The sequence below is a fragment of the Aegilops tauschii genome, chromosome 7 (assembly GCF_002575655.3).
Source record: "Aegilops tauschii subsp. strangulata cultivar AL8/78 chromosome 7, Aet v6.0, whole genome shotgun sequence".
Classification (NCBI taxonomy): Eukaryota; Viridiplantae; Streptophyta; class Magnoliopsida; order Poales; family Poaceae; genus Aegilops; species Aegilops tauschii.
Window position 1 is genome coordinate 110,171,253 of NC_053041.3, and position 10,641 is coordinate 110,181,893.

Sequence of the window (10,641 nt, forward strand, 5' to 3'; positions counted from 1 at the left end):
AATTACTCAGTTGTTTTTATAGTCTAATGCCCTTCGTTCCTTCTTCCTCTGATAGAGTACCGATACTCGCATCAGCTCCGTTGTAGACCACAAGACCTCTTGTTGGGTTATTATCCGACAGTGTCCTTCATATTCAATAACCTTGTGATCATTTCCATGGATATATAATGCCTTTGGTAATTTGTATCCTCTGCTTGATAACCATACTCTACTTTTGAGTTGGTGATTTTATTCTTGAAGTTTGAGGTATATGTTTCTAAGATGCCCCGATGGATTGAACCTATACCTTCCCTAAAAACCGTATGAACCCGAAGGTTTTCACAAGCCATACCCTTCTGGTATTTTACCAGATAATTTTCTACCATACAACTTCATCGAATGCGAGAAGTGAATGAAAGGTTATGCATTGGAGAAGTGGGAGTCGACCTTGAACTTTGTGTTCATGCCCATGGACACGATGTAGATCTTATCATTAAAGCTTCTCTTAAATTAATTATTCCCTGGGTATAAGTTCATCTTATATCTGGGATCTGGCCTTTTCCAATCGTGGTTCTGAACATGTTCTCCTTTAAATACCATTTCTCGTGCAAGTTTAAGCACTTGTCCTCTGCAGAGCAATACCCCCGTCCAACCTCTACTTTGGTCTGTCGTCGAGTATTACCCCCCTGGTATCTCGAGAATGCCAAGGAACTACTTAACTTCTTATGAGTTCTTCATCAACTAATATTCTTGCCGATTCCATTTTTCCAACGGGTTCTGAGTTGTTAGAACCCCTCAAGGACACCGATAAGTGAATCAATTCCGCACTCCGATTCAATAATTCTAAGTAATTTTTGTTGCTTACGAGTTTAATAATTCTTCAAGTCATTCCTAGCCTGCTCGGCTATGTCATTATCGTGCCGATTTTAACTCTGCTACCTGGACCTTCCCAGCGCACAAATTTCGACAGTGAGCTAATCTTGCGTCGATCTTCCTCGTCATATCACTTCTCCTTGAACAGCAAACTTGATTTCGAGTTTGTGTCCTACCCGTGGTTCCAATAACCTTTCGCTTTCATCATTCCTTTGACTTGATGTCATCGTCGATCAATTACATCTTCTTGAAAACCTCTCGACAAATTTGTCGTGATCATTGTCAACAATTTGACTTCTTCCAAGTTGTGTGTCGAAATTCAGGATGAGAAATACCATCCTTGCCCCTCGATGAATTGTGTTATCATCGACAACATTCTTGCCTCCCCCCAACTCAAACTTGTTCATATTTTGTGTTGTATCTTGATTTCCCTGCTATCCAACTTATGTTATGTTCTACCATGGAGTATTACCATCTTTGATGTCAAGAATGTCGTGAGCATTACTCCACCTCTTAAGAATTCTTGGTACAGTGATACTTCTCACCATCACCATTCTTTCTTGGTCCCCGTGTTGTTTCTAAATGAAATACCGACAAATGGTCTGTGATGTGTAAATTCTAAACTTCTAGCAACCCTATTGCTTTGAAGTTATTGGTCTATAGTTTCATTCTACGTCTATGGCTTAATGAATCCTCATTCGAACATTGATCGTGCTACCTAGTCCAGATTTTCGGGTGCACTTTTCAACCAATGTTTAATTGTGTATGTCTTCTTCGAGCATACATCATTATATCATTTGATCTGGCAAATGTTATCTCCTTGTTCACAAAATTGTGGAAATCCATCCTTTGGAAATCTCGATGATTTGTCGCTGAGTCCATCAGCCACCTCCTCATCCTCTCCTTGGTTTACTGATGAACTCTTATTTTGGAACTCGCTTCCATAGTTCATTTCCCGAGAACCTTAAAATGTTGTCTCGTCAAATTGTGTCGCACCTTTTCTTCCCAGACATCCTGAGTCTGAGGTATCCTAACACCGACCTGATCTGAATCTCGGTCAGATATGATGGTTGGAACACTTTCCAAGAGTCACAACATTGGTCTTTATATGACCCGGTAAGGTGATGTCATGCCTAGCACACCTGGCCGGAGGACCTATTGTTATAGTTTTCTTTTTAGCAAGCTTAGTGATTCTTCCATGAGGAAATTGTAACACTTATTCTATAAGTTGTTCTTGATGGATCCTTTGTGAATCCAAATTCTGATCTTTACCCAATGACCATGTCAATGCTATCTCGAAGCATGTCTGTGGTACTCCGATTTTCAAAAAGAACATTTGTAGCACAATGCTAAATTTTCTTTATCATTTATCCTAACACCGTTGTATGGGTAATATCATGAGATTCCTCCCCCTTACCTAATTGGTTTTCTACTTTCTATCCTGTCATGGATATCATGCTCCGCTTGTCCTTGGGAAGGATATACCCCCGAAATATGTGTGTATACACATTTTCCTTTCCATTGCTCTGTTTAAACCTGATAACCACTTTTCCTTTCCATTGGTTTGCTTAAACCTTCTTGTGATCTATATTATATAAGCAGTAATATTTCCCTGCTTATGTAAACACCTCGTTGTACATTTCTGTCAGCAAGACCCTGTTACTATTGTTGATGACATTCTGGTAGCCACCGATGGACGAGAACTTTGCCTATTGGTCCACCTCGTTCAACGAGCAGGAAAATGGTTCTCTTCGTCCCTCGCCCTTGGTACCGACGTTGTTGCCGACATAATCGACAGGCTACCCTCTGACCTGCCTTGCTATCATGACCATGCAAGATGTCACCGCTCCTCCTACTTTTAACCCACATGGTGGGCCCATAACCCACAGTTCCACATGATCGAAACCTGACTCACTTGTACATCCTTGATTCTGGAGTATCCTTTGCACTTAACTTCGTATGTAATTCACGAGCCACCTTCCGAGAGATCACCAATTCTGGTATCACACAAAATACATATTCCCATCGCTCTGAAACCCTTTCACACTCTGTTTCAGGCAACGAACGATTGCCTACCCGATTGAAGCTTCTTATTGCACCTCACCTTGCTCTCGATGACTGTCTTGAATTTCAACTCGAGAGATGCCTCTATGCCACGTTCACTGACATAGTCCCTACGTACCTATATTGTGTTGAGCTCCGTCCTTCCCGAGTCTTTCCCCTTACTCCACCTCTTAAATCTCGGGACGAGATTTCTTGTAGTGGAGGAGATTTGTAACACCCCCAGTATCATGCTACAGTAATCTCATGCCTGATGATGCCATGTCATCATAATAAAGTTGCTAATCCTCACTTTGATTCAAAACCAATTCAAATTCAATTTTAAAATAAAGTCAAATAAATTATTTCTCCCAAACAGTAAAACAAAAATGTTCGTTGGGTTGCAAATATTCACTAACTAAATGTCATGAGTGATTCAACATCATTTGAGATAGCCAATTTCCCCTGGGAATTAAAGCAGTTCCAAATCAGCATTTTTAATGCTTTTCCATTTGTGAAAAATCCAAATCAATTCAAACTCCTCCCAAACTTTTTGTGGCGGGTGCCAAATATTGTGATGTATTTATTTGGCCAAGTCCCACATTTTACAGAACTCCTTTTGGCAGCTCAAATATTGGATAGCATTTTTCTGTAAAAAGAAAAGAGCAAAAGAAAAGGAAAAAGACAAAAGCAAATTAAAAGGGGAGCCCCCCGGCCTAGCTGGGCCTCAAGCCAGCCAGTTGGCCCACCCCGCACTTCCACTTGCCTATATGGCCCTATCCCCTCCCCGAAACCCTAGCTACTCACCCGATCCACCACTTCCCCCCCCCCGTTCCCCACTCCCTCCCACGATCTGGATCGGGGGCACGACCCCATCGTGCTCACCCCTCGCCCCCGACGCCCGCATTGACCGCCATCGCCGACCCCGCCGCTGATCCTCGACGTCGGTGCCCCGCGGCCCACCTCGCTGGAGACCCCCCCCCCTTGCCCGACGACCCGTCCTCCTCCCCGGACCCCTCCCACTCGACTGGTTCTGGATCGGGGAGGGGCTCGATCCCGCGCCTCCCATCGCCGTCGTGCTCCACCACCGACGCCGCCGCTCGGACCCCACCCCCATGCCGGACCGCCTCCTCGACCCCGCCCCGCCTCTCCATCGCCGGCGCCAACGCCTCACCGCCGCATCACCACGACCGTCCCCGACCTCTTCCTCGCCGACTGACCTGGAGCCACGCCGCCCCCTTCCCTCCAATGTCGGTGAGGGCCTCGCCCCCTCCTCTCTCTGTCACGAACGCACTCCAACGCCCGCTCCAGGTCACCGCCCGCCTGCGCCGCCCTCTCCCGCTCGCAGAGGCCTGCGCTCTTCCGTGCCCGGTTTCAGCCACTTCTGCACGCCGTCGTCGTGGTGGGTTCCGGCAACCCCCGCGTCGCCAGCCGCCGTGGACCGACGCGCGCCGTCGCCCCTGACCCGTAGCCGCTCTCGGCTGACCAAAGGGTCACCGGAGCGGCGAGTCCGGCGACCCACCGCCGCCCTCTGTACCCATCGCCGGCGTGCCCCTGCGCGGGTCACTGCCAAGTGGGCCTGCCGGGTTAGCCACTAACCACCACCACTAACCAGGGCCTAACCCCCGCCCACTGACAGCCCGTGCCCGCACACTTTTTAACTTAATTAAAATAGGGTTAAAACCATGTTTAAATCTCTAGAGTATGACAGGTGGGCCTCCCTATTAATTAAACTGATTTCAAATAAATCTAGTAACTAACAGCCACTGACATGTGGGTCCCATTGGCCATGTTGACCAGTCAATGTTGACTGTGCTCCGCTGACTCAGCACCCCTGGCCCACTGTCAGCCTCTGGTCTGAATAGCTGGGTACAGTTTTGGGTGCGCTTAGCTTTTTATCCTTTGTTTTCGAATTATTATTGATTCCAGGAATTTCAGGAAAATATTTTAAACTTCAAAATATCATTTAAAATAATCCATAACTCCGATGAAAATGTTTTCTACATGAAAGTTGCTCAGAAAAATCCAACGAATCCGAATACGCAGCCCGTTCGTCCGCCACACATCCCTAGCATAGCAAACACACAACTTTCCCCCTCCGGTTCATCTGTCCGAAAACACTGAACACCGGGAATACTTTCCCGGATGTTTTCCTCCTTCGCCAGTATCACCTATCCCTGCGTTAGATCACCCGTGGCACCGCGTATTGTCATGTTATGCCTTGTGATGCTTTGATTGCTCTGTTATTTATTGTGTTCCCCCTTCCGTTACTTCTTTCCGGTAGACCCTGAGACCGGTGCCGGTACCCCTGTGATCGACTACATCGACGACAAACCCTTCTTGCCAGAGCAACCAGGCAAGCCCCCTCCTTGATCACCAGATATCGCCTATTCCTTCTCTATACTGCTTGCATTAGAGTAGTGTAGCATGTTACTGCTTTCGGTTAATCCTATTCTGCTGCATAGCCTGTCATTGTTGCTACAGTTGTTACCCTTACCTGCTATCCTACTGCTTAGAATATGATGCTAGTGTTCCATCAATGGCCCTACACTCTTGTCCGTCTGCCATGCTATACTATCGGGCCATGATCACTAGGGAGGTGATCACGGGTATATACTATATACTTTATATACATGACACATGTGGTGACTAAAGTCGGGTCAGCTCGTTGAGTACCCGCAAGTGATTCTGATGAGGGGGCTGAAAGGACAGGTGGCTCCATCCCGGGAGAGGTGGGCCTGGGTTCCTGACGGCCCCCGACTGTTACTTTATGGCGGAGCGACAGGGCAGGTTGAGACCACCTAGGAGAGAGGTGGGCCTGGCCCTGGTCGGCGTTTGCGGATACTTAACACGCCTAACGAGATCTTGGTATTTGATCTGAGTCTGGCCATTTGGTGTATACGCACTAACCAACTACGCGGGAACAGTTATGGGCACTCGGCGTCGTGGTATCAGCCGAAGCTCTTTTTGACGTCAGCGACGGAGCGGCGCGCGCCGGATTGGACTTGAACGCCTGCTAGGCTAGGTCTGCTTCCGGCCGCCCTGGCAACGTGCAGGTGTGCAATGGGCGATGGGCCCAGACCCCTGCGCGCATAGAATTTAGACCGGCATGCTGACCTCTCTGTTGAGCCTAGGTGGGGCTGCGACGTGTTGATCTTCCGAGGCCGGGCATGACCCAGGAAAGTGTGTCCGGCCAAATGGGATCGAGTGTGTTGGGTTATGTGGTGCACCCCTGTAGGGAAGTTTATCTATTCGAATAGCCGTGCCCCTCGGTAAAAGGACGACCCGGAGTTGTACCTTGACCTTATGACAACTAGAACCGGATACTTAATAAAACACACCCTTCCAAGTGCCAGATACAACCCGGTGATCGCTCTCTAACAGGGCGACGAGGAGGGGATCGGCGGGTAGGATTATGCTATGCGATGCTACTTGGTGAACTTACCATCTACTCTCTTCTACATGCTGCAAGATGGAGGTGGCCAGAAGCGTAGTCTTCGACAGGATTAGCTATCCCCCCTTTTATTCTGGCATTCTGCAGTTCAGTCCACCAATATGGCCCTTTACACATATATTCATGCATATGTAGTGTAGCTCCTTGCTTGCGAGTACTTTGGATGAGTACTCACAGTTGTTTTTCTCCCTCTTTTCCCCCTTTCCTTTCTACCTGGTTGTCGCAACCAGATGCTGGAGCCCAGGAGCCAGACGCCACCGTCGACGACGACTCCTACTTCCCCGGAGGTGTCTACTACTACGTGCAGCCCGCTGACGATGACAAGGAGTAGTTAGGAGGATCCCAGGCAGGAGGCCTGCGCCTCTTTCGATCTGTATCCCCGTTTATGCTAGCCTTCTTAAGGCAAACTTGTTTAACTTATGTCTGTACTCAGATATTGTTGCTTCCGCTGACTCGTCTATGATCGAGCACTTGTATTCGAGCCCTCGAGGCCCCTGACTTGTATTATGATGCTTGTATGACTTATTTATGTTTTAGAGTTGTGTTGTGATATCTTCCCGTGAGTCCCTGATCTTGATCGTACACGTTTACATGCATGATTAGTGTACGGTCAAATCGGGGGCGTCACACCAATAGAGGTGAAGTTCCATCTGGGCATCAGAAGTGTAGAAGAACCATATGCACGTAAGAAGCATGGATGATCTGAAGCAATAATTCTTTTCTATCACAACACAAGTGAGAGATACTGGAAGCACATAAATTTGACTGGAAGCTAGATGCAGAAATTTGTTATTTAAAAAATATCTAACCTAATTGTGTGTTCTGTGAGCTTATATCAAATCAAAATGTGATAAATAGGATGGGGTTAACACATGTCAATTGGTATAAAATACGCTCTAACTGGGTCATATTTGCACTACATATTCGTTTCCATTTGTTCAGATATTATATCTATATTACGGAACATGTACTTCGTGATTGCAAAGTAATCAAACCCCATCAACAAGTTGAGGTTGTGAGTTGTGACTTGTTAGCCTTGGCTACTTGGCTTGGTAGATCTGCGCGTACCTGCTACCGCTGAGATGACGAAACGAGTCGCCGCTGCTGAGATGGGCAGGTGTAGGGTGCGATCTGCCGCCACAGTTACCCCGGCGCCGCTTACTAATGACATGGACTGCCGCCGATGGTTGGACTCAAGGGCGCAGATCGAGGTGGAGGGAGATGGGCAAAGATGCACGCAGCCGACGACGATGGAGGGCAGCGAGGACGCAACGAGCCATCCGAAACTTCCGCCTCGACCAATAATGATTAGTGGTTCGCGTGGGTCTTGGCTGGATTTGTGGGCAAAAGGAGAAGGTTGGGACAGTTGGATGGAAAATCAATCAATGGTTCTGGACCAGTCTGACGGATTAGACAATATCAGACGATAGAGTGGAAGTGTTTCCGAAAGAAAAAAGACGATTGTGGGAACCTTCTGACTTTCTGAGCCTGCCCATGTGGGGCGCGAGGTCCCCCATTTTTTTGTGTTCTCGTTTTTTTTTCTTTTTTCTTTTCTTCTTTCCTTTTCTTTCCTTCTTTTTCCTCTTTAGTTTTTCAATTTTTTTGCAAATTTTCTTTTCAAATTGACGAACACCTTTTGTTCATCGAGTTCAAAAAATATTTATCATTTAAAAATGTTCAACAATTCAAAACTGTTCATAGAACTCAGCTTTTTTGGTTCGTCTGATTTAAAAAAGTTCACAAAACTTCAAAATTTGTTCACCGACCTAAAAAAATGTTTATTAAATTCAAGTTTCTTTCATCATTTTTTTAAAATGTTCATCGAATTCAACTTTTTTGCTCATCGAATATAAAAAAATGTTCAGCAAAATTTAAAAATTGTACACTGATTTAGAAAAATGTTCATTAAATTAAAATTGTGTTCATCATTTTCAAAAAATGTTCATCGAAATTAACTTTTTTGTTCATCAGATTTATCAGATGTTCACCAAAATTCATATTTTGTTCATCATTTTCAAAAAATGTTCGTCAAATACAAAATTTGTTCATTGATTTTTAGAAATGTAAAAAAAGTTCATTCTTTTGAATCACAATTATTTTTTAATTCAAGAACTGATTTTTATGACAAGTCACAATATTTTGAATTTTATTTGCTATCCCGAATTATTTTAATATGGAATAAAACAAAAACAGATAATAAAAAATGAAAAGTGAAAAAAAAACGAAAAAAGTTGGGGCGCCCACCCAGCGCTTGGGCCGGCCCAACTGCTAGCAAGTTTTGGGAACCAACTGGTTTTGTTTACGTATTTTTCTGTTTCTTTTTTTTCGTTTTATTGTTTCAGTTTCTTTTTCTTCTTTCTTCTTTCTTTCTTTTTGCTTTTTGTTTCTTTTGCTTTTTCAAGGTTATTTTACCTTTTTAAAACTAAGTCCTTGTTCGAAAATTGTTCTGTATTTTCGAAAAATGGTCTTGCTTTTAAAACTCATTCAAAATTTCAAAAAATGATTGTTTTTAGAAAAAAAATATCATAAATTCATAAATTTTCGGGATTTTCCAAAAATGTTCTTTTTTTGAAAAATGTTGAAAATGCTTTTGGTCGAAATTTTCACAACTCTTGAAAAAATATACGGGCTTTTTAAAACCGGTTTTTACTTTTTACTTTTTACTTTCTTGGTAATTTTTTATTTTCTCCTTTTTGTTTCTTTCATTTCAATTTTTCTTTTATTTTAATTATTCCATTTACTTTCTTCCAAAATAATCATGTTAGTTTGTCAACATATGTTCAGAAACTTAAAAAATGTTTCCCATTTTTAAAATTTGTTCGTGTTTCAAAATTTGTTGAACAGTTCTGATTTTTTTGCAAATTATTGTTCGTGTTTTCAAATTTTGTTCTGGATCCAAAAAATATTCGCGTTTGAAAATATGTTCGTCTTTCCGAATTTTATTTTGGAGTTTCAGAAAATGTTTCCATTTCAAAAAGAATGTTCGCGTGCTCGGTTTATTTCTAGGCTTCAAAATATGTTCGCTTTTCCAAAAGTTGTTCAAAATTTTAGAAAACTTTCTGTTTTTTAAAAACCATTCTTGTTTTCAAATTTTGTTCAGCAGTTCTGAAAAAAGTTTGAAATTTTTTTGTTCTTGTTTCAAATTTTGTTCTAAGTTTTCAAAAAAATGTTCGTGTTTCAAAATTTTGTTTTGGAATTTCACAAAATGTTCCTATTTTTTGAAAAAAATGTTTTCTGAATTGTTTTCTGGATTACAAAAAAGTTCACCTTTCAAAAAAAAATTGTGAATAAAACAAATTGTTCCTGTCCACAAAAATTGTTTGATCTTAGAAAAATGTTCGTGTTCTAAAAAATGTTTTGAATTTTTTTTTTAATTTTTGGTCACGAATATGAAAAGTGTTCACGTTTCATGTAGCATTCATGTTTTTGTTAAAAAGTAAGTTTTGCCTTCAAAATCCAAAACAAAAAGTCGGATCTGCGTTTTAGTTCATAAAGGTTTTCCACTGCTCCATGGTCAACACCGCTCGCTAGTTCAACTTGGGTGTTGGTTGGTCTCTCTAGCGAGACATCTTAGGTTCGATCCGTCGGCGGAGCGTTATATTTTTTTTCATCGCTAACGTACAAGCCTCCTCGCTCTTCAATGCATCGCTAAAGTACTAGCATGTGCGTTCAGCCGACAATCTACCGCAAAGAGCGGTAGATAGGAGCTCCCGCATTGGGGCGCCCCCACGCGCCATATATGAGGTCTCCTTTCGAAACTGGTGTTTGCCTCGCACTGCTTTTAAGCTGAAATGGGCCGAACCGGCTCGGGCCGCTCCCCTCGCGCGCTTCATCGAAGCCGCAGCATTGGATGTAGACGGGTGTGTGCCCTGCTCCCGATTTTGCCAGCGCGACACGCATCCGCTGGCGCGGGTTCCTATATGGCGCATAGGGCGCCCCCGAGCGATCAGGCACGCACCCCCCCCCCCCCCCGGCGCGCTGGCGCTCGTATGGGCCGGCCCATATCCCAGTTTTTTCTTCAGCTCTCCTTTTTCTTTTTCTTTTTATTATTTTTTCTTTTCTGTTTCCCTATTTGCTTTCTTTTTTTTCTTTTCTTTCCAAATTCGTAAACATTTTTTGTATCAAATTCAAAAAATAATCACAATGTGTAAAAATGCTCAACGATTCAAAAAATGTTCATAAATTCCTCTTTTGTTCATCAGGTTGAAACAATGTTCATCAAAATCCAAAATTTGTTCCTAGAATTGAAAAAATGTTCACCAAATACAAAAAATGTTCATCAATTTCAAAATTTG